Source organism: Bufo bufo, chromosome 6 (genome assembly GCF_905171765.1).
Source record: "Bufo bufo chromosome 6, aBufBuf1.1, whole genome shotgun sequence".
NCBI lineage: Eukaryota > Metazoa > Chordata > Amphibia > Anura > Bufonidae > Bufo > Bufo bufo.
This window is the reverse complement of record NC_053394.1, coordinates 116,910,272-116,934,789: the sequence shown is the minus strand read 5'-3', so window position 1 is coordinate 116,934,789 and position 24,518 is coordinate 116,910,272. Positions and strand designations below refer to the sequence as shown.

Below are 24,518 nucleotides of genomic sequence, written 5' to 3'. Positions count from 1 at the left end.
CAGTTTGATTTCACAGAAGTGTGATTGACTTGGTGTTACATTGTGTTGTTTAAGTGTTCCCTTTATTTTTTTGAGCAGTGTATATCTCCTTGAGAACCCAATTTGACCCTAAAGGGTTAATTCAACCTGTAATCTAAACTCTGTCCTGTCACTTCTCTTATCTTTCTGCTGACTGCCCTTCTGTCCCTTAACCTTATCACTGCTGCAGCCTGGTCATTAGCCTCAGTGTAAACTGTTCTGGTGACTCACGGTTCTTTTAAGGGTACTTTCACACTTGCGGCAGTACGGATCCGACATGCTGTTCACCATCCCGGACTAAAAAGTCGGACATGCAGGACTTTTTAGTCCGGCGGCTTTAGCCGTGCACCGCCGTGCTGCGCCGGAGCTCCGCCCCGTCCCCATTATAGTCAATGGGGACGGAGTGGCGGTCCGGCGGCACGGGCGAAATAGCGGAAGGACGGATCCGACATGGGGAACAGCATGTCGGATCCGTCCTGCCGCAAGTGTGAAAGTACCCTAACTCAAAGAATCGAATGAGTCTCTAACTAAGTCGGATCTTTAGATTCTTTTAACCTGTGACTCATTGGATTCTTAGACTCCCTCCTGTACAGTGTGTGACTCAGAGCTGCTTGCCTCAGCTCTGATTGGTTGCAGGCTGGGGAGGGGAGGGGCTGGCTTCCACTCTAGGATCAGATTACGCTCCTCCCTGCTGGCAGCGTCTCTCTGCTCTGCTATCTGACTGTTTCACACGGATCAGCTCAGTCAGAGGAATCGACTCCTCCTGTTCAGTGAACTGAATCCATTCAAAAGAATGATTCGTTCATAAACCGGACATCACTAGTGGGGAGTGGGGCCGCCGCTGGGGTGCGCAGCGCACAGCTCTCATGCCCCGCCGCAATATTCGGCTACAGTGCGGTAGCTTAGGCTAAAAAGTCTTGTTGGTCACTGAGTGCTGCTTGGGCCCCCCAGGAGGACCTGGGCCCGGGGCAGCTGCCCCTTTTGCCCTGCGGTAAAGACGGCCCTGTTTGCTGGAATTAGTGATCTAATATATAAAGCTAAGTGTATATGTGCGTGTGTGTGTGTATGTCCGCTAAAGGAATCCGCACCGTCGCATTTACAATCACGAAATTTGGCACACAGGTACATCAGGTGTCCGGGGAGGTTTTAGACCAGGTCTCAGCCCTCTAGGACATACCGTTCCTGAGATATTCCCAAAAAATCCATTAGCCAATAGAAGCCTGGTCACATGACCCTTATCCGCCAATAGAAGCTCGCAGGTCCTCCAGCCTCCACATACAGTTTTACTTCAGGTTTCCATAACAACCCAGCCATTTATTTTCACTGCTATAGATTAGTTTTAAAGGAAATCTGTCACCAGGATAATTGCTATTAAAGTAAAGCCATGGCCTAATAGCACTTAGTACCTTATTTCAAGATGTGCCTTTGTTCCAGCAATAGATGTTTTTATCCTCTGAAAATCCAGTTTATTTGGTATGCAAATGATCCAGTAAGGTTCCCAGAGGGGCGTCACTCTTGCAGGAAGGAGCCCAGGCACGCCCCCTGCCACAATGTGTCCACCCTCAAAAGACTTAAAACCCCGCCCCCAAGTCCCACTAAGCCACGCCCCTGATCTGGTTAGGCCACACACCCACCCACTCAGCTGACAGGGATTGAAAAAATGAAGGTAAAAATCAACTTCTGTCAGCTGCAGGGGTGGGAGGGAGGGTGACTTTCTACCTACAGCTCACACTCACTTAGGCTCCATTCAGACGTCTGTAGTGCATTGCAGATCCGCAATACCCCCAGCCGGCACCCCCATAGAAATGCCTATTCATGTCCACAATTGCGAACAAGAATAGGACATGCTCTATTTTTTTCCGAAGCTGCAGACTGTGTGCTGTCCGCATCTCTTCCGGCCCCATAGAGAATGAATGGTTCCGCACCTGTTCCGCATAATTGTGGAATGGATGCGGACCCATTCTACGGACGTGTGAATGGACCCTTAGAGTGAGCTGTTTAAAGGGACACGCCCCCGACCCGGTTATGCCACGCCCCCTCCCACTCCTCAGCCGACTGAGATTGAAAAAATGAAGTTAAAAATCAACTTCTAGGTCCCGCTAAGCCACGCCCCGATTGGGTTAGGCCACACTCCCTCCACTCCTTAGCTGACAGGGATTTAAAAAAATGAAGGTAAAAATCTACTTCTGTCAGCTTCAGAGGTCGGAGGGAGGGTGACTTTCTCCCTGCAGCTCACACTCAGACAGTACAGTGCTGTTGTCTGAGTGTGAGCTGTTCAAAAGGACACGCCCCTGATCCAGTTAAGGGGGCGGGCCCCTGTGGAGGTCACTGTCAAGGGGTGGTATGCTGTGAAAGTCACTGTTAAAGGGGAAGGGCTGCTGTGGAGGCCCAATTTTAAGGGATGGGGCACTTTGGAGGGGGGGTAAGTTGTAAGGGGTGGGGGGCAGTGGAGGTCACTGTTAAGGGAGCGGGGTTCTGTAGATGTCACTGTTATAGTGGATAGTGTTGATATCTTTTAACGACACACACAAACATTAAATTAAATAGATTAAATATACCCGAGCGAAGCCGGGTCCTTCAGCTAGTGTATCATATAGTGCAAACAACCTAAAAGCAATTTGGATCCCCAGTAAGTGCAGCAAGGTGTAATAGAATCGCTCCTATTGCACCTTGTTCTCCTTTTATAGCGTAGATAATGCCACCCTATCCTTTCCCTACACCATGACTAATCTTTCCCTGAACTTGAAAATTGTTTTTTTTTAGCACAATGAAGTCTTTCCTAGCACTGTCCCTAGCGCCTGCTGACGTCTCTCCCTGCACTAAGCACACTGGAAAATGGCAGAATCCAAAATGGCTGAGGCTATTTATAGGCTGTGACATCACAGTAACTGGCTGGCTGCTGATTGGCTGCATGCATGGCATTATGGGTGATCCCTCATTCCCAGAGTTCTTTGCTTCATGTGCAGCAGCCATTTTAGGAAAAAATGTGATTCGTTACCACAAAGCGAATTGAATTTTTCCTGAAATTCGGATCGAATTCCATTTTGTCAACTTAAATTCGCTCATCTATAGTCGTGCCATCCTCATAAAGATCTGATCAGGAGGACCCTCTGCACTCACGCTCTACTACCATGCCGGGGGGGAAGGGGAGGGCAGGAGTATCACCAGCTCCATAAACAGCAACTTAACCCCTTAAGGACCCTATTTCACCTTAAGGACTTGGCCATTTTTTGCAAATCTGACCAGTGTCACTTTAAGTGCTGATAACTTTAAAACACTTTGACTTCTCCAGGCCATTCTGAGATTGTTTGTTCGTCACATATTGTACTTCATGACACTGGTAAAATGAAGTTAAAAAAATGCATTTTTATTTATAAAAAAAATACCAAATTTTTAAAAAAAAATTTAAAAATGGCAAATTTCCAAGTTTCAATTTCTCAACTTTTAGAATACATAGTAATACCTCCAAAAATAGTTATTACTTTACATTCCCCATATGTCTACTTCATGTTTGGATCATTTTGGGAATGATATTTTATTTTTTGGGGATGTTACAAGGCTTAGAAGTTTAGAAGCAAATCTTGAAATTTTTCTGAAATTTTCAAAAACACAATTTTTAGGGACCAGTTCAGGTCTGAAGTCACTTTGCGAGGCTTACATAATAGAAACTGAAAGGATTTGGACCTTTCTGGACCTCTACGACAACCTTGGTTTGAGACACTGACGTCAGGAGAGATGTTTCTCAGTTGCTAATAACAGATACACACACAGGCAATCACTGAGAAACACTCTAATTTTATTATGCTATAGCTTGGCCTAATATAGGCCTCATGCACACGACCGTTTTTTTTTTTTGCGGTCCGCAAAAATGGGTTCCATAGTTCCGTGATCCGTGTCCGTTTTTTCTTCCGTGGGTCTTCCTTGATTTTTGGAGGATCCACGGACATGAAGGAAAAAGTCGTTTTGGTGTCCGCCTGGCCGTACGGAGCCAAACGGATCCGTCCTGACTTACAATGCAAGTCAATGGGGACGGATCCGTTTGACGCTGACACAATATGGTGCAATTGCAAACGGATCTGTCCCCCATTGACTTTCAATGTAAAGTCAGGAGTCCCTATTATACCATCGGATCGGAGTTTTCTCCAATCCGATGGTATATTTTAACTTAAAGCGTCCCCATCACCATGGGAATGCCTCTATGTTAAAATATACCATCAGATTTGAGTTATATCGTGAAAACTCAGATCCGACAGTATATTCTAACACAGAGGCGCTCCCATAGTGATGGGGACGCTTCAAGTTAGAATATACTAAGAATTGTGTACATGACTGCCCCCTGCGGCCTGGCAACACCCGATCTCTTACAGGGGGCTGTGATCCGCACAATTAACCCCTCAGGTGCCACATCTGAGGGGTTAATTGTGCATATCATAGCCCCCTGTAAGAGATCAGGTGCTGCCAGGCAGGAGGGGGCAGATCCCCCTCCCTCCCCTGTATTAAATTCATTGGTGGCCAGTGCGGCCCCCCCTCCCTCCCCTGTATTACATTCATTGGTGGCCAGTGCGGCCCCCCCTCCCTCTCTCCCTCCCCTGTATTACATTCATTGGTGGCCAGTGCGGCCCCCCTCCCTCCCTCCCCTGTATTACATTCATTGGTGGCCAGTGCGGCCCCCCCTCCCTCCGTCCCCTGTATTACATTCATTGGTGGCCAGTGCGGCCTCCCCTCTCCCCCCCTCCTAATTAAAATCCCCCCCATCATTGGTGGCAGCGGAGAGTTCCAATCGGAGTCCCAGTTTAATTGCTGGCGCTCCGATCGGTTACCATGGCAACCAGGACGCTACTGCAGTCCTGGCTGCCATGGTTACTTAGCAATTTTAGAAGCATTATACTTACCTTCGCTGTCTGTGGCTGGCTGGGCGCTTCTCCTACTGGTAAGTGAAAGGTCTGTGCGGCGCATTGCTTATAGGATGTGAAGTGCGTGGGTGAGATATTATAACAATTCTGTACATCTTAGAGAAGACAAGATGTACTCACATTTCCCTTCGATCCCCTCTTAGAACCAAATTTCTTAGATAATATGGTTCTTACCCTTGCCCTTTTCCCTGTATACCGCCAGATATTTTTTATATCCTTCATGTGAGTTGTCTTCAGGATTAGGCAGCAGAGTCTCATAAAATGACATATTTGATACTCCTTTCATTATCAGTTTCCGTACACATGGTATGATACATGTTGCAACTATTGCTATTACTATAATAATTATCATGATAATGATTCCCAACTGTACAAGTGCCTGTTTCCAGGTAGTGAACCAGCCAAAATACTGATCCCAAGGGTTATCGATACCTGAGTTTCTTTTGAGCTCAATTGATAAATCCTCGAGTTTCTTTATTGCCAGTGTGACCTTACCATTAGGGCCGGTGTTGTTGGGTATGAACGTGCAGCATGATGAGGGGTCTGTCAATACCTTACAGACACCACCTCTTTCTGCAAGTATCATATCGAGTACCATGCGGTTTTGAAATGTCATAATGGAATCTGCCTGTAACTCTTCTGCTACACCCTGTAACGCATCCCTGGTGTAGTTTACAAACCTTTGTTGATTATAGTAAATATAGTTGATCCAGTCTACATTTTTGTTGATTGTTATGTGGGGAATTATAGATTCAAATCCTGCTGCCACCTGACCTCTGGCCTTGAATTCATCAGGGACCCCTCTTGGGACCCCGATTGCATCAATATACACGTGTGGGTCGAAGCTACCTTTTGGGAGGGCACGACAGTTGCGTATATGTGTGTTGGTGTCTTTTTCATTTTCAGTGAAGATGTGTATGTTCATGATGGCTTTAGCAAGGGCGCATTCACCTTTCCAGGAACCCTCTAGTCTGGATCTTATCTTTCCATCCCCACAGATCCAATATACATCTCCAATCGAGTATACTTGATTCTGTGTGAGGGAGGTATCTGTTTCACTGTAAGTTGCACAGTATCCTTCAGTGAAATTACCCAGGGATCTTCCTTGATCTCCCCCTCTGTGGCAGGTATAGTTACCAGGATAGATATGTATACCTGCACCAGGGCGGGGAGTTTTTATGAGGAGTGTGTATTTTTGCTCCCATTCTTCACATGCAGACTGGTTACTAGATGAATTTGAGAATAATTGCAAAAAACATTCCTCAACACTAGAGGGCAATATTAAGGGCACAGTACCTTGGTGAGGCTTAGCGGTCCCACATATATAACAATTAATTTTATTTACTGAAGCAGCACTGTACTTCATCCATTCTAACCATAGGTTGGTAACAGAGAACCCAGTTTCTGATGCAAGAGCCTCCTCATATGTTGGGTCAGATATTGCTCTCATATTGTTAAAAGTTAAGATACGGGGTTTGAGGGGGTTTGTTTGTTTCTGAGGGTATGTCCATTCTTATAGTGGTTGCCGCATCTCGTGGAAGGACTGCACTTCATTATGCTGCATAAACAGAAGGAGTAAGTGGCAACGTGAGTACTGGAGGAATTGTACCAGAAGGTAGTGATTCCACCTTTCTGAGTTATAGCAACTTCAGCTTTGTTATCCTCCGGCAGAGTCATTAGGATCGTCAGTAATCCCACAGTCCAAGTGGACCATCTGTGCCATCTTCCAGAATTGAGGGAGTGCATCCTGGTGGAGGTCAGAGCTGTCTGCTCCCGTTAGTACCTCACTTTGTCCTTTTTCGAGGTCAGGACTGTCTGTCCCCGTTATTACCTCCTTTTGGGGTGCCTCCTTTACCAGTTTCACTCTGGTGGCGTGGATCCAAGTAGGTGCTTCTTCCGTGAGTACTGCTGTGCGGGTCGCAGCTACCACTGTAGTCGGTGGTCCGTAGGTGAAGTCTCCTGAGATTTTTCCTTTCTTTAATTTCTTTATCAGCACGATATCTCCCACTTGGAATGGGTGAGTTGGTTCCTGTGGAAGACAAGGAGACTTACAAGAAACTTTTTCCTCAATTTTACTTAGGGCTTTAATCAATCTGGTTACATTGGTGTTTGGGTTGTTCCTCAAACATGTGATACACCTTCCCACATAATCTGACACTAACTGTTTAATGCCTGTAATATAGAAATTATGTGCCAGCAGCATGTGTGTTGTTTCAATGCTGTTGTGTCCTACTACATGAAAATGTGCAATGAACAGAGGGAAGCTGTGCTGTGGTATGCATGTTTCCCCCTCTTTGCAGATTAATCCTGTCCTAGGATTCTTCTGCAAGATTGGATAACACCAATCGGCCATTTCATCGTCAGTAGCTGAGGACTGGAGATCCACAAGCATCTGAGTTAACTCAAGTGAAGGAGGTACTAATTTCACCATTTGCAATGTGGCCGGGGCCATCAGTGCAGCCTTCTTGGCCTCCGCGTCTTCCAGGGCATTGCCTTGGGACACATGATCTTTACCACCAGTATGCGCCCTGCAGTGGACAATTGCAATCTGTCAGGGAAATATTATGGATTCTAAAATGTATGACAAGTTGTGAATGTGAGATGTGCTTACCATCAGCTGCAATAATCCTCTCCTTTGCCAAATGACCCCATGGTCCCAGACCACTTCATGTGCGTACCTGCTATCAGTGTAAATGGTGACTGTCTTGCCTTCATGTAGTATGTATGCTCTCGTGAGTGCAATTAATTCTGCTGCTTGTGCAGATTGGTATGTGATGGGTCTAGCTTCCAGGACAACATCGGGTAGCATAACAATAGCATATCCTGCATGATAAGTGTTGTCATTTGGTCTGCTGCAGGATCCATCAACAAAAACATCAGGAGCCCCTTCTACTGGTACAGATTGTAAATCAGAGCGGGGTGATGTCTCATGTTGTATGGCGTGTATACAATCATGTGCCTCTGTCAAGTGATCCTCAGGTCCTTTAAGTCCTAATAGGGCATTCAAGATAGGTGCTGGACCTGAGGTGTGTGTTGCATATTTGATTTGGAGGGAGGGATTGCTGAGGAGTAGAATCTCATATCCAGATAGTCTTTGTGCAGACATGTGCTGTGTGTGTATGCCTTTGAGAAGGCCTACTACATCATGTGTGGTGTACAGGATAGTCTCATGTCCCATTGTGAGTGGCGTTGCAAGCTCAACCATCATAGCACAGGCTGCAAGAGATCTCAGACAGGTCGGCATTACTTGGACGGATGCCGGAACCACCTTTGAGAAAAAGGCACAAGGACGTAACTTGCCTCCGTGATATTGTGTCAGCACACCCGCCATGGTTTTACAATTTTGTCGAGCATATACGTGGAATGTGAGTCTGTAGTCAGGGAGGCCCAAACCTGGACTTGTCATTAACCACCTCAGCTCCCCTAGCTTAAACCCCCTTAATGACCAGACCACTTTTTACAATTCTGCACTACACTACTTTCACAGTTTATTGTTAGGTCATACAACTTACCACCCAAATGAATTTTACCTCCTTCTCTTCTCACTAATAGAGCTTTCATTTGGTGGTATTTTATTGCTGCTGACATTTTAACTTTTTTTGTTATTAATCGAAATCTACCCAAAAAATTTCCCAAAAATTACATTTTTAACTTTCAGTTGTAAATTTTTTTTAAAAAAACTACATTTCTATATAATTCTTTCTCTAAATTTATTGTTCTACATGTCTTTGATAAAAAAAAATGCAATAAGTGCATATTTATTAGTTTGGGTAAAAGTTATAGCGTTTACAAACTATGGTACAAAAATGTGAATTTCCGCTTTTTGAAGCAGCTCTGACTTTCTGAGCACCTGTCATGTTTCCTGAGGTTCTACAATGCCCAGACAGTAGAAAAACCCCACAAATGATCCCATTTCGGAAAGTAGACACCCTAAGGTATTCGCTGATGGGCATAGTGAGTTCATAGAACTTTTAATTTTTTGTCACAAGTTAGTGGAAAATGCTGATTTTTTTATTTTTATTTCTTACAAAGTCTCATATTCCACTAACTTGTGACAAAAAATAAAAACTTCCATAAACTCACTATGCCCATCACGAAATACCTTGGGGTGTCTTCTTTCCAAAATGGGGTCACTTGTGGGGTAGTTATACTGCCCTGGCATTTTAGGGGCCCTAATGCGTGAGAAGTAGTTTGAAATTCAAATGCGTAGAAAATGCTCTGTCAAATCGTAAAGATACTCTTTAGAATGTGGGCCCCTTTGCCCACCTAGGCTGCAAAAAAGTGTCACACATGTGGTATCGCCATACTCAGGAGAAGTAGGGCAATGTGTTTTGGGGTGTATTTTTACATATACCCATGCTGGGTGAGAGAAATATCTCTGTAAAAGTCAACTTTTCCCATTTTTTTCTATACAAAGTTGTCATTTTAGAGAGATATTTCTCTCACCCAGCATGGGTATATGTAAAAAGACACCCCAAAACGCATTGCCCTACTTCTCCTGAGTACGGCGATACCACATGTGTGACACTTTTTTGCAGCCTAGGTGCGCAAAGGGGCCCAAATTCCTTTTAGGATGGCATTTTTAGACATTTGGATTCTAGACTTATCAGGCCTGATCTTGTGCGCACACTTGCGTTCAGCCCGCCCCACCGCAGTGACAGAATTTTTTTTTTCTGATCACTGCAAAAACACCGTAAAATCGCTGCAGCGCTCTAAAAAGATCACTTTTGAGGGGCATGGCAAGTTCATAGAAGATTTTTTATTTTTTTTCACAAGTTTGCGGAAATTGATTTTTTTTTGTTGTTTTTTTTGTTTTTTCTTACAAAGTCTCATATTCCACTAACTTGTGACAAAAAATAAAATCTCACATGAACTCACCATACCCCTCACGGAATCCAAATGCGTAAAATTTTTTAGACATTTATATTCCAGACTTCTTCTCACGCTTTAGGGCCCCTAAAATGCCAGGGCAGTATAAATACCCCACATGTGACCCCATTTTGTAAAGAAGACACCCCAAGGTATTCCGTGAGGGGCATGGCGAGTTCATAGAATTTTTTATTTTTTTGCACAAGTTAGCGGAAATTGTTTTTTTTTTGTTTTTTCTCACAAAGTCTCCCTTTCCGCTAACTTGTGACAAAAAGTTCAATCTTTCATGGACTCAATATGCCCCTCAGTGAATACCTTGGGGTGTCTACTTTCCGAAATGGGGTCACTTGTGGGGTATTTATACTGCCCTGGCATTTTAGGGGCCCTAATTTACGCTAACTTCCGCTAATCAATTTCCGCTAACTTGTGAAAAAAAATTAAAAATCTTCTATGAACTCGCCATGCCCCTCAAAAGTGATCTTTTTATAGCGCCGCAGCGATTTTACTGTGTTTTTGCAGTGATCAGAAAAAAAAAATATTCTGTCACAGCGGTGGGGCGGACTGAACGCAAGTGTGCGCACAAGATCAGGCCTGATCGGGCGAACACTGCGTTTTTTGTAGAGCCTATAGAACATGTCCTATTCTTGTCTGCAATTGCGGACAAGAAAAGGCATTTTCTATATAGTTCTGGCAGTGTGCGGATCCGCAAAATGCGGAAAGCACATTGCTGGTGTCCGTGTTTTGCGGATCCGCGGTGTCCGCACGGACGTCTGAATGGAGCCTGACAGGGGTGTGATCAATGACAGGGGGGTAATCACCCCATATAGACTCCCTGATCACCCCCTGTCATTGATCACCCCCCTGTAAGGCTCCATTCAGACGTCCGTATGTGTTTTGCGGATCCGCAGATCCGTGGATCCGCAAAACACATACGGACGTCTGAATGGAGCCTTACAGGCGGGTGATCAATGACAGGGGGGTGATCAGTGACAGGGGGGTGATCAGGGAGTCTATATGGGGTGATAAGGGGTTAATAAGTGACAGGGGGGGTGTAGTGGAGTGGTGTTTGGTGCTACTTTACAGAGCTGCCTGTGTCCTTTGGTGGTCGATCCAAGCAAAAGGGACCACCAGAGGACCAGGTATCAGGTATATTAGACGCTGTTATCAAAACAGCGTCTAATATACCTTTAAGGGGTTATAAAAATCGGATCTACAGCCTGCCAGCGAATGATCGCCGCTGGCAGGCTGCAGATCCACTCGATTACCTGCAGTTCCTGTGAACGTGCGCGCCTGTGTGCGCGCGTTCACAGGAAATCTCGCCTCTTGCGAGATGACGCGCCGGCGTGTGAGTGTGCCTGAGTCGACCGCCTCGGACCGCAATCCTGCGTTAGGCGGTCCGGAGGCGGTTAAAGAACATTTCAAATAATCAAATGCATTAAACATTTCCTCAGACCACCTGATGAGATCTGGCATGTCTGCCAGAGTGGCTTGTCTCATTACATTGTCATAGTAGGAGCAATCAGGAATCCATTGTCTGCAGTAGTTTATCATACCAAGGAAAGATAACATTTCTTTCTTGGTGTGCGGGGTGACCCTTTGTGAGAACAAAGCCCAAGTATTCAACTTGCTTTTTACACCATTGCATTTTCTTGCGTGACACCTTGTGTCCACATTCAGACAACCATTTCAACAAAGATAAACCATCTGTTACATTGGCCTCCTCTGACATACTACACAATAACAAATAATCCACGTATTGCAAGAGCACAGAACCCTGGGGGGGGGGGTGCCATGGTTTTAAACTGGCTTGGAGGACAATGCTGTACATTACAGGTCAATCAACATATCCCTGGGGCATCCTGCACCAGGTGAGTTGACGACCCTCAAAGGAAAAAGCAAAAAAAGAGTCTGGTCTACTTGTCAACCGGGATAGAGAAGAAAGCATTTTTCAAGTCAGTCACGCTGAAACAGACAGCTTCTGCAGTAAATGGCTGAGAGCAACTGAGAAATGTGTCGGCTGTCTCTGTTTACTCACGTGTTGGCTCCTGAACTTTTGTAACTATGTGTGGGGGTCTGCATCTTCCTGATCTCAAAGCATCCCGCTGCCTCCTTCTCATATAATTGTTTCCCAAAGTCTTGTATTTTGTCTGAGGTCCATGAGAAAACGCTCTGCTTTACAATCAACATGAGATTGGGAAGGAGAACTAGGCTGTCACTATTTGCAGCCTGCAGTCTCTGGTTGGGAGGGGGAAACTCACACTTAGATTTTCCTCCACCCACAGTAAGAAAATTCACCAAATGACAGAGTGATAATATTACAGTGAGATATGTTCTTACACTTACCACCAGAACAATAGCTCTCACACAAACAGATGAATCTTAACACTCTATGTATCTTATACTCTAAATATAGGTATGCGTCAAACCAAGGTAGGTCAGTCTCCCTGAGACTGTTCTCTTATATGTACCCCTGGTACTAAAAAAATCTCTCTGTCGACAGTTAGATAAAGTAAATAGATCTCCCGGAGATCCTATGGTGTGTCCCTGACACAAACCAACTTACGGAAAGATCTCCCTGAGACTCTATGCCGTGCATGGCACTCCAAGTGCCGGCCTTAATCATGAAAGTACTCCAAGTACTTATTATAAACTCCTGGAGTCTATTTTTAAGGCTTCCCGGATACATAATAAAAACTCACGAGTAGAGATGTGGCCAGTGCTCTCGGACCTGGCAGTGGACAAAAGGGATGTCTCTCTTACCGGACATGAGGATGGCCTTCTCTATCCTGGATGGAGCCCCCAAACTGAAAGGATTTGGACCTTTCTGGACCTCTACGACAACCTTGGTTTGAGATACTGACGTCAGGAGAGATGTTTCTCAGTTGCTAATAATAACAGACACACACACAGGCAATCACTGAGAAACACTCTAATTTTATTATGCTATAGCTTGGCCTCATATAGGCAGTAGAAAAGTTTGCATAACAACAGCGTTAAACCAATCATAAAAGATAAACATTGATATTCATACCCATACTACCGGAACATCTTTTTATGGGTATGTAATACATCACATATAAGAATGTACGCAGTTGTGCCGAATGACCCTGAATAAGACAGAACATTTGTTCTAGTTCTGGGAGATTTCCAGAATCTGTCCTGAGACAGATGAGTGAACCTAACTCACAGCGGGGGGGGATGTGAAGTGCGTGGGTGAGATATTATAATAATTCTGTACATCTTAGAGAAGACCAGATGGAGTCACATTTCCCTTCAGAATCCACCCAAAAATGACCCCATTCTAGAAACTACACCCCTCAAGGTATTCAAAACTGATTTTAAAAACGTCGTTAACCCTTTAGATGTTCCACAAGAATTAATGGAAAATAGAGATACAATTTAAAAATGTTACTTTTTTGGCAGATTTTCCATTTTAATAATTTTTTTCCAGTTACAAAGCAAGGGTTAACAGCCAAACCGAACTCAATATTTATGTCCCTGATTCTGTAGTTTACAGAAACACCCCATATGTGGTCGTAAACCGCTGTACGGGCACACGGCAGGGCGCAGAAGGAAAGGAATGTCATACGGTTTTTGGAAGGTAGGTTTTGCTGGACTGTTTTTTTTTACACCATGTCCCATTTTAAGCCCCCCTGATGCACCCCTAGAGTAGAAACTCCATAAAAGTGACCCCATCTAAGAAACTACACCCCTCAAGGTATTCAAAACAGATTTTACAAACGTCGTTAACCCTTTAGGTGTTCCACAAGAATTAATGGAAAATAGAGATACAATTTCAAAATTTCCCTTTTTTGGCAGATTTTCCATTTTAATAATTTTTTTCAAGTTACAAAGCAAGGGTTAACAGCCAAACCAAACTCAATATTTATGGCCCTGATTCTGTAGTTTACAGAAACACCCCATATGTGGCTGTAAACTGCTGTACGGGCACACAGCAGGGCGCAGAAGGAAAGGAATTCCATACAGTTTTTGGAAGGCAGGTTTTGCTGGACTGTTTTTTTTGACACCATGTCCCATTTGAAGCCCCCCTAATACAACCCTAGAGTTGAAACTCCATAAAAGTGACCCCATCTAAGAAACTACACCCCTCAAGGTATTTAAAACAGATTTTACAAACGTCGTTAACCCTTTAGGTGTTCCACAAGAGTTATTGGCAAATGGAGATGAAATTTCAGAATTTCAATTTTTTGGCAAATTTTCCATTTAAATCCATTTTTCCCAGTAACAAAGCAAGGGTTAACAGCCAAACAAAACTCAATATTTATGGCCCTGATTCTGTAGTTTACAGAAACACCCCATATGTGGTCGTAAACCGCTGTACGGGTACACGGCAGGGCGCAGAATGAAAGGAATGCCATACGGTTTTTGGAAGGCAGATTTTGCTGGACTGGTTTTTTTGACACCATGTCCCTTTTGAAGTCCCCCTGATGCACCCCTAGAGTAGAAACTCGGAAAAAGTGACCCCATTTTAGAAACTACGGGATAGGGTGGCCGTTTTGTTGGTACTAGTTTAGGGTACATATGATTTTTGGTTGCTCTATATAACACTCTTTGTGAGGCAAGGTAACAAGAAATAGCTGTTTTGGCACCGTTTTTATTTTTTGTTATTTACAACATTCATCTGACAGGTTAGATCATGTGATATTTTTATAGACTAGGTTGTCACGGATGCGGCGATACCTAATATGTATACTTTTTCTTTATTTATGTATGTTTTACACAATAATATCTTTTTTTGAAAAAAAATAAATCATGTTTTAGTGTCTCCATATTCTGAGAGCCATAGTTTTTTCAGTTTTTGGGCGATTATCTTAGGTAGAGTATTAATTTTTGCAGGATGAGATGACGGTTTGATTCGCACTATTTTGGGGTGCATATGACTTTTTGATCGCTTGCTATCACACTATTTTGTGATGTAAGGTGACAAAAAATGGTTTATTTAGCACAGTTTTTTTTTTTACGGTGTTTATCTGAGGGGTTAGGTCATGTGATATTTTTATAGAGACGGTCGATACGGACGCGGCGATATGTAATATATGTACTTTTTTTCCCTATTTTTCCCTTTTTTTACTTTATTTGGGGAAAATGACGTTTTTGTTTATTTTTACTTGAAACTTTTAATTTTTGGGGGGGGAAACTTTATTTTTTCAACTTTATATTTTGTCCTACTTTGGGACTTCAACTTTTGGGGGTCTAATCCCTTTTACAATGCATTCCAATACTTCTGTATTGGAATGCATTGGCTGTATGAGTAATACTGTGTGTATTACTCATACAGCTTCCGGCCTGTGAGATCCAGGGGGCTGGATCTCACAGGCTCGTCACCGGAAGGCAGCGAGATGCCTTCCTTAGACATCGCGCTGCCTTCCATGCCATCGGGTTCCCCCTACAGCCGCATGGGGACCCAATTGGCACCGCCGCCCGCCGGATAAGGTAAAAGCCGCAAACCGCAGGTCTGAATTGACCTGCTGTTTGCGGCGATCGCCGACACGGGGGGGGGGGGGGGGTTAGGGGCCGTTGTGACAAATGATTTCAGCGGACATCCTGTTGCGATTAACCCCCGCCGCAATCGCGATTTAAAGTTAGAACATACCGGTACGCCCTGAGTCCTTAAGGACTCGGGAAATAGGGCGTACCGGTACGTCCTAAGTCCTTAAGGGGCTAAAGAGGACCTTTCATCACAATAAAAAAAATCTAAACTAAGTATACAGACATGGAGAGCGGCGCCCAGGGATCTCCCTGCACTTACTATTATCCCTGGGCGCCGATCCGTTCTCACGGTATGGGCTCCGGTATCTTCAGATTTTCGGCTCAACTGGGAGGAGCCTGCTCTTGTTCTCCTGGGCGTCTCCTTCTCCCAGGCTGGAGTGCTGGACAATCGCAGCGCTCAGCTCATAAGAGAGATCCCTGGGCGCCGCTCTCCATGTCTGTATACTTAGTTTAGATTTTTTATTGTAGTGAAAGGTCCTCTTTAAGTCTGGAGTCTCTGATGAGCAGTTTTCTTCAGCCGCCTTCTCAAAACACCACCCATTAGCAGTAGAAGTTGGACATGGAGCAGAATCTGAACCAACTGGTGGTGGCATACTTGAACTGCATCCTGTCACTCATGATACAAGATTCCCCTGCCTACTGGGCATGCAAACTTGAAGTGTAGCCGCAACCGGCTTACCATGGGCATGCTTTCCTGCCTGGCTAGTAGTGTGGCATCAGAGCGGGTGTTCAGTGTGGAAAGGGACATAGGAGAATTCACCTTTCCTCCCAAAATATTGAGAGACTAACCTTCATAAAGATAAATTAGATTTGGATCAACCAGGATTGCCACCGATGCCTGATGCAACAGAATAGAGCATTCTGCTACTAATGATCAAACTGTAGTGTGCTGGCACACTGGAATATTTAGCAAAATGGGCCATTACTTCTGGCCACGTCCTGCTGCCACCATTCTGATGCTGCCATCCGTCTGATGTCTCTATTACCATTCCTACAAAGGGGCTTCTTGGCCTACAGATATGTACATGTTAAATTTTTACAAGGATACTCATGCCACTGGGCCTTGCTATCACACTGCTGTTGTTGGGTTCTACTACTACTATGATCTGCCACCATCTTGTGCTATATGCCACTGCTGCTGCCCCTCCTCCCCGCTCTGTCATGGGGCCACTATTCTCACTGTTAATGCCACTGCTGCTGCACCCCCTCCCCACTCTGCTATGGGGCCACTATTGGATGTGTTCATATCACAGTACATTTTTCTGTTCTGATCTGTCAGAAGAACAGAAAAAAATAAGATTCTCTATTTTGAGTATATTTCCATTATATCCATTATCTGTTTTGAACCTACTCCTGTTTTTGGCTTACAAACACTGATCAAATACTGACGCAAAATACTGACCGTGTGATAGAGGCCATTAAATATTAGCATAGTTAAGTCCAAAGCGATAAATTAGACCTGACACTAAGGGCTCATGCACATAAACAAATTTTCTTTCCGTGTCCATTTATATATTTTTTGCCTTATGAGGAATCATTCATTTCAATGGGTCCACAACAAAAAAAAACATAAGTTACTCCGCGTACATTCCGTTTCCGTGTGTCGTATTTCCGTTCCGCCAAAAAAATAATAATAATAATAATGTCCACATTAAGGACAAGGATAGTACTGTTCTATTAGGGGCTAGCTGTTCCGTTCCACAAAATACGGAATGCACACGGACGTCATCCATATTTTTTGCGGATAAGTTTTTTGTGCACTGCTAAATACATACCGTCATGTGCATGAGCCCTAACATTGACCTGTAATACTGATGCACAGTAATTTGACAGGTAACAGAAGGGATTAAAAAGCAAATTGGACTGCTACAACATGCATTAAAAGAACATTTTTTTTCTGTACTACTTTATTGACACAGCCTCCATTTCTTTATTTTATTGCATTAAGGAGCCATTTGGACACAGCTCCTGCAGGGGAGCACACAGGTTTTTTGGTTCACTGAAGGGTGCTGTCAGGGCTGCCATCAGAAATTTTGGGGCCCCTTACACAGCTCAAAACCTGGGCCCCCCTCCCTCTGTGGCCCCCTCCTACTCCGCCCCTTTAGAATCCATCCTGACTCCGCCTCCCAGCCCCCCTCAACCCCCAAGGACCCACCCCTAATTTCATTATTTTTTTTACAACTACAAAGACAGTAAAAAGTGATAATCAGTGATTTCAGTAAGGAATTTTTTTTTGACCAAAGAATATTAAGCCTGCTACCAAGACAAGGTAGACTCTTTTGACACTGTTATGGGCATCTGTGGATGACACTGTTATAGGCATATGTGGATGACACTGTTATGGGCATCAGTGGATGACACTGTTATGGGCATCTGTGGATGACACTGTTATGGGCATCTGTGGATGACACTGTTATAGGCATATGTGGATGACACTGTTATGGGCATCTGTGGATGACACTGTTATGGCCATCTGTACATGACACTGTTATAGGCATCTGTGGATGACACTGTTAAGGGCATCAGTGGATGACACTCAACCACTCTCAAACCCAGCTGGTCAAACTTGTTAAATGGCTCCCAAACACAATATGCACAATAACACCCCCCACCCCCTCCAACACTTAATTAACCCCTTCATGTCCCTGTGTTCACTAGACAAGCACCTGTTGTGACAAGTGCAAGCTGCAATCAAGCTGTCTGCTGTCATATAGATACATTATATGATTATATATGAATATACAGTGGGATGCGAAAGTTTGGGCAACCTTGTTAATCGTCATGATTTTCCTGTATAAATCGTTGGTTGTTACGATAAAAAATGTCAGTTAAATATATCATATAGGAGACACACACAGTGATATCTGAGAAGTGAAATGAAGTTTATTGGATTTACAGAAAGTGTGCTATAATTGTTTAAACAAAATTAGGCAGGTGCATAAATTTGGGTACTGTTGTCATTTTATTGATTCCAAAACCTTTAGAACTAAGTATTGGAACTCAAATTGGCTTGGTAAGATCAGTGACCCCTGACCTACATACACAGGTGAATCCAATTATGAGAAAGAGTATTTAAGGGGGTCAATTGTAAGTTTCCCTTCTCTTTTAATTTTCTCTGAAGAGTAGCAACATGGGTTTCTCAAAACAACTCTCAAATGACCTGAAGATAAAGATTATTCACCATCATGGTTTAGGGGAAGGATACAGAAAGCTGTCTCAGAGATTTCAGCTGTCTGTTTCCACAGTTAGGAACATATTGAGGAAATGGAAGACCACAGGCTCAGTTCAAGTTAAGGCTCGAAGTGGCAGACCAAGAAAAATCTCGGATAGACAGAAGTGACGAATGGTGAGAACAGTCAGAGTCAACCCACAGACCAGCACCAAAGACCTACAACATCATCTTGCTGCAGATGGAGTCACTGTGCATTGTTCAACCATTTGGCGCACTTTACACAAGGAGATGCTGTATGAAAGAGAGTGATGCAGAGGAAGCCTTTTCTCCGCCCACAGCACAAAAAAGTGCCGCTTGAGGTGGGCTAAAGCACATTTGGACAAGCCAGCTTTATTTTGGAATAAGGTGCTGTGGACTGATGAAACTAAAATTGAGTTATTTGGCCATAACAAGGGGCGTTATGCATGGAGGAAAAGAACACAGCATTCCAAGAAAAATACCTGCTACCTACAGTAAAATATGGTGGTGGTTCCATCATGCTGTGGGGCTGTGTGGCCAGTGCAGGGACTGGGAATCTTGTCAAAGTTGAAGGACGCATGGATTCCACTCAGTATCAGCAGATTCTGGAGACCAATGTCCAGGAATCAGGGACAAAGCTAAAGCTGCGAAGGGGCTGGATCTTTCAACAAGACAACGACCCTAAACACTGCTCAAAATCCACTAAGGCATTTATGCAGAGAACAAGTACAACGTTCTGGAATGGCCATCTCAGTCCCCAGACCTGAATATAATTGAAAATCGGTGGTGTGACTTAAAGAGAGCTGTCCATGCTCGGAAGCCATCAAACCTGAATGAACTAAAGATGTTTTGTAAAGAGGAATGGTCCAAAATACCTTCAACCAGAATCCAGACTCTCATTGGAACCTACAGGAAGCGTTTAGAGGCTGTAATTTCTGCAAAAGGAGGATCTACTAAATATTGATTTTATTTATTTTTTATGGTGCCCACATTTATGCACCTGCCTAATTTTGTTCAAACAATTATAGCACACTTTCTGTAAATCCAATAAACTTCATTTCACTTCTCAAATATCACTGTGTGTGTCTCCTATATGATATATTTAACTGACATTTTTTATCGTAACAACCAACGATTTATACAGGAAAATCATGACGATTAACAAGATTGCCCAAACTTTCGCATCCCACTGTATAATATAATCTCATGATGAAGTTGTGTGGCAGGACTGGGGGATAGGAGATGGCTTTGCACCTGTCACAGGTGCTTGTCAAGTAGCAGGGAGCCTCAGACCACCATAACCCTGTCCCTAGTTTATCAGTTCTCCTTCCTTGGGCCATATCCATTTTTGGTTATGTGCTTGCACTTGACTAACCCTGAAAGAGGAAAATTTCAACTGTGCTGGTCTAAGCTTGTCCTTTTCCCTCCCAACTTTTTTTTTACTGCCTTTTGATACCTGGTTAGATTGTGTTGCCTTGGGATATGATAGTTACACTGCGCATCTGAATCTGAATAAGTAAATATCCAGTCTGGGATAATCTAGAAAAAAGCTTTGCATTTTACCCCCGAGCAAAGACCACACAACATAGAGCTAGACAACATAAGGATCAATATGCTAAAAAAATAATTTGGAGCCTTTGAAATAGCTCAGCATGCCATTTTATCAGTAAAATGATGGATACCATTTTGGAAACCTAATGGACCCCTTATTAAGGTCACCTTAATGTAATCAGTGGAGTGGTCCGTCAGTGGCCGCTGTGCCTCCAACATGTAATGGAGGCTGGAGCATGGAGCCGGCACTGACTCCTGGGCTCACTAAGGGCAGGCTTTCACTTCCCGAAGTTCCCGCCGCGCCTGAATCTGAAGGCGGCGTGCGGCAGCGTCTGATGTCACGTGCGCTCCTCTGCACAGCAAATCAGCGAGTAGTGACTGACTCGGATCGGCGTGGCGGCTCAGAGTCAGAGCCTTACATTTTGGTTTTAAAGGGAAAGGCAGCGCCAGTGGCACAGGAATAAGCGGGGGGGGGGGGGGAAGGAATAATCAAGGGGGGGCAATTGCCCCCCTGTAGCGACGCAGCCTATCAAGTCACTGACTCAAAAAAAAAAATTAAATTTAAAGAAAAGGCTCGGGACCGGCCGGGTTCTGCTTCTTTGATTGAAAATAAAAAAATACCGTATATGGGGCTTAGAATTTGGGGACAAACCTCCTTTTTTATTTCTTTTTTTAAACAAAAAGGTATTTCACACAAAATTATAAAACATAACAAAAAAATCTATATAAATGTGGTATTGTGAGCATCATGCTGAACTGCAGAACAAATTTAAAATTTGAATGGCGCACAGTGGTACGTATATAAAAAAAAATAATAATAATCCCCAAAATTTCACAATTGCAGACCTGACCTCAGAATAAAGACTGACTAAATATATACCCCAGAATAAACACACACCTAGACCACCCGAATCTCCACTGGATCTCATTATAGTCAATGGGGCCAGCGAGCACTGCGGTAATATCCAGCAATGCCTGATCCAGGCTGCTCCAGAAGGCTGTTCTCTGCCGGAACAGCCTGCCGACAACTTATAATGCAGAGGTGAAAGAAGCCTTTAGGGCTCATGCACACAGCCGCTGTGCGGCCGTGCCCGTATTGCGGCCTTCAAACACTTGAATGGGTCTGCAATCAGGAAGGTGCAGTGCGGAACGGAGGCACGGAACCCCACGGAAGCACTACAGTGTGCATGAGGCCTTAAACAAATAGAGATCCCAGACAGTTTCAGACCAGGGATAGTGCCCAGAGTGGTGCATTCACATGAATGTAAGCCGTCTATGCCCATGCTGCAGACCGGAAACTGCGGTCTGCAATGCACTGGCACCAGGCACGTGGACCTATTGATTTGAATGGTTCCGCAATCTGCAATATACGGAATAATATAGGACTTGTCAATAGTAGTAAGGGGGTATATGTTTCGTCAAACTGCAAAGTGACAGGTACCACGCCCCCTTTTATACAGATACCCCCGCCCCTTTTATATTGCTTGATATTAAATTTATAGTGCTTGATATTAAAACTATATTGATTCTTACTACATTTGTATTCGACCATTAATGGTTTATCACTTCTCAGATTCCTGACATCTTACTACAGATGGTGACATCCTTCTCAGATTACTGCTAATGCCCGGCAGTTTACAAATGATGACAAAAGCCTACTGTAAGCAGGATGTTGAGATTTTGAGAGAATCCTGACATCTTACTACAGATGGTGACATCTAATGTCCGGCAGTTTACAAATGAAGACAAAGCACACGGCTTTTTATATAAAAGCCACCTACTTTGATATGAATTTATATCAAATTACACAGGTTGATAAGTTTCATTTTGATAAAAATCCTATTTTGATAAACTTCATTTTTATTAAAATCCTTTTTTATAAAATCCTATTTTGCTAAAAATCTTTTTGATAAGCCCATTTATAACATTTTGATAAGCTTTTGATATAAAATTAAGATTCGGACATAAAAAAAGGCCTATAATAAACATATAAATTCTTATAAAACATAATCTAACTATTTGAGAGACATCAACTAATGAATATGCTAATCGTTACCACATGGTGTAGTTTACAACTAGTGTTGAGCGCGAATATTCGAATAACAAATTTTTATCTCGAATATCGCAACTTCGAGATTTCGCGAATATTTTGAATATAGTTCTATATATTCGCAAAATTGAATATTCGTTTTTTGTTTTTTTATCTGAAAATATGATTCCTCCCTGCTTCTTGCTTGTGGGTCAATGAGTCATTGGACCACAAGCAACTGAACTGAAGCTGGAAGGAATCACGTTTTCAGATGGACGAAATATGACGAATATTCGAAATAACGAATATAATCGCTATATTGCTGTATATTCGTTTTTTAGAATATTCTTCCTATTCTAAACCAATAATCTCGGTTATAATATTCGAGTTCACGAATATTACAACAGAAAAATTGTAAAGGTTAATAAGAGTGTGCCCGACCGCATGACATCAATAACGTCACCTGAGGTGACTCACCTTATGTAGATCGCGACGATAAATTGTTTTCCAAGTCTCCACTGGACTCTCCACTACAGACACTCGCAGACACTCAGTACAATGTGCTCGGCAAAGATCATCAGACACCGCTTTATAAAAGCTGAGGATGAAATCGTCATAGCCGTAAGTAATATTATATTACAGTACTTTCACATGCATGTCAGAACAATTATTATAAGTAGATCGAGTCTAGCGAAATATTCGTAAATCCGAATATTTTCAATATGAATACGACTTTTTTTCTTATGAAATTTATTTTTATTTTTTTATGGTAAAAATAGATAATACAGATTTGTGCACTAAGTATTCTTGTTACTTCACAGCACTATGTTTGTAGCCTGTATGTATGGACAACAGATACATTTATATCACATGCACATAGCACGTCCATTTTCCTGTCACTCAATATATACCACACACTATATATACGGTACCATACACTATATACCATACACACACACAATATATATATAGATTATATTTTATGTCCATGAGCTTTCTTTGTCTCACCGGATTTGCTGTTTCATTTAGCGTTACCCAGGGTGCACCACGGTGATGCAAACCAGCAGTACACCCAATACCGTACCGTCACTTCACTAGACAAGTACATCGCAGCTTAGCCGGCCAATATCCGATTGCTCCCTCAGACCCCACACACATAGAATCGCAATACAATCCGATCTTATAATGGTAACATTCAATCTAATATTTCCCCTTTAAAGACGTAACTTCTTTTTGCAGGTTTGTTGAGGACATATGTTTTAAAACTTTGAATGTAAAAAATTGGAATTATATGCTGGCATCTTTATCTTGCAGCGTTTGTTGGTGCGGGGATACGACCGTACCAGCGGGAGAGAGGAGAAGCGGGCCATCATGAGGTCTCTCCGTGCTGAGTTGTACATGAAATTCTCCTTGCGGCACAAATACAGAGAACTACAAAAGAAGTAGTTCAGTTATGCTGCTAATCTGTACAGATGTAGTTGGGATAACACACAACCTCTTAAAGGGCTTCTGTCAGCCCACTAAACCGTTTTTTTTTTAGGATGGAGCGGCCGAGTGAGTGGCCGCCTCTCAGTGCGCCTGCGCGGATTGAAGATAGGTACGGCCGCGGTGCAGGCGCCAGATATTGAATGAAAACAGGCAGGGCCAGCAGAGAACGATTCCGTTCCCTGGCCCTGTCAATCACAATGCGGAGGGGGCGTCATTAGGGTCGGAGGATGCGGCTGCTACCAGCAAGTAGCCGCCCTACTTGCTGGTAGCAAGGTAATTTACATATTATAAAAATAGAGTTTTATCAAATTCCACTGAACGAAAATTATTATTTTACTTATGTATGCAGAGATCGCAGTGTAGGGATTATTATTAAACAAAAAAAAAAAAACGTTTAGTGGGCTGACAGAAGCCCTTTAACTCATTGCGTTATCTAGAAACAAAAGCCATTGTTAAAAAATAGTGTAACGGATTTAATCGCATTTTGTTTACATAACACGTGTCATAAAGCATGTGTTAAATCTACTACATCCGTATTTCATCCCTTTAAAAATGATTACTTACAAAATCATCCGCTTACATCATACATCTCAACCTCGCTGAGATTGTATATATATAGTTATACACACAGCGCGGTACAGATGTATGATCTCACCGGATGATTTCATACGTTTCACAGACACACACATATATAAATATAAAGTCTTTTTGTTTATATACACATAAAATGCAAGCATCATTCAGTATTTTGTTGAAAGGCCCCGTCCATTTCATACATCCCCCACGTAATTTGCATCGGATTATAGATTATATATATATATATATATACAGTCCTGATCAAAAGTTTCAGACCACTTGAAAAATGGCAAAAAATCATATTTAGCATGGCTGGATCTTAACAAGGTTCCAAGTAGAGCTTCAACATGCAACAAGAAGAAATGGGAGTGAG

At 43.1% G+C, this 24,518-nt stretch overlaps 1 long non-coding RNA gene across 1 annotated transcript; it reads left to right on the top strand.

The window, feature by feature from the left end:
* Positions 1 to 739: 739 nt before the first annotated feature.
* Positions 740 to 20,587, top strand: LOC121005973. The gene is made up of 3 exons (XR_005779991.1): positions 740 to 840; positions 14,380 to 14,384; positions 20,536 to 20,587. It is a non-coding gene; the product is annotated as an uncharacterized LOC121005973 (long non-coding RNA).
* Positions 20,588 to 24,518: the final 3,931 nt, after the last annotated feature.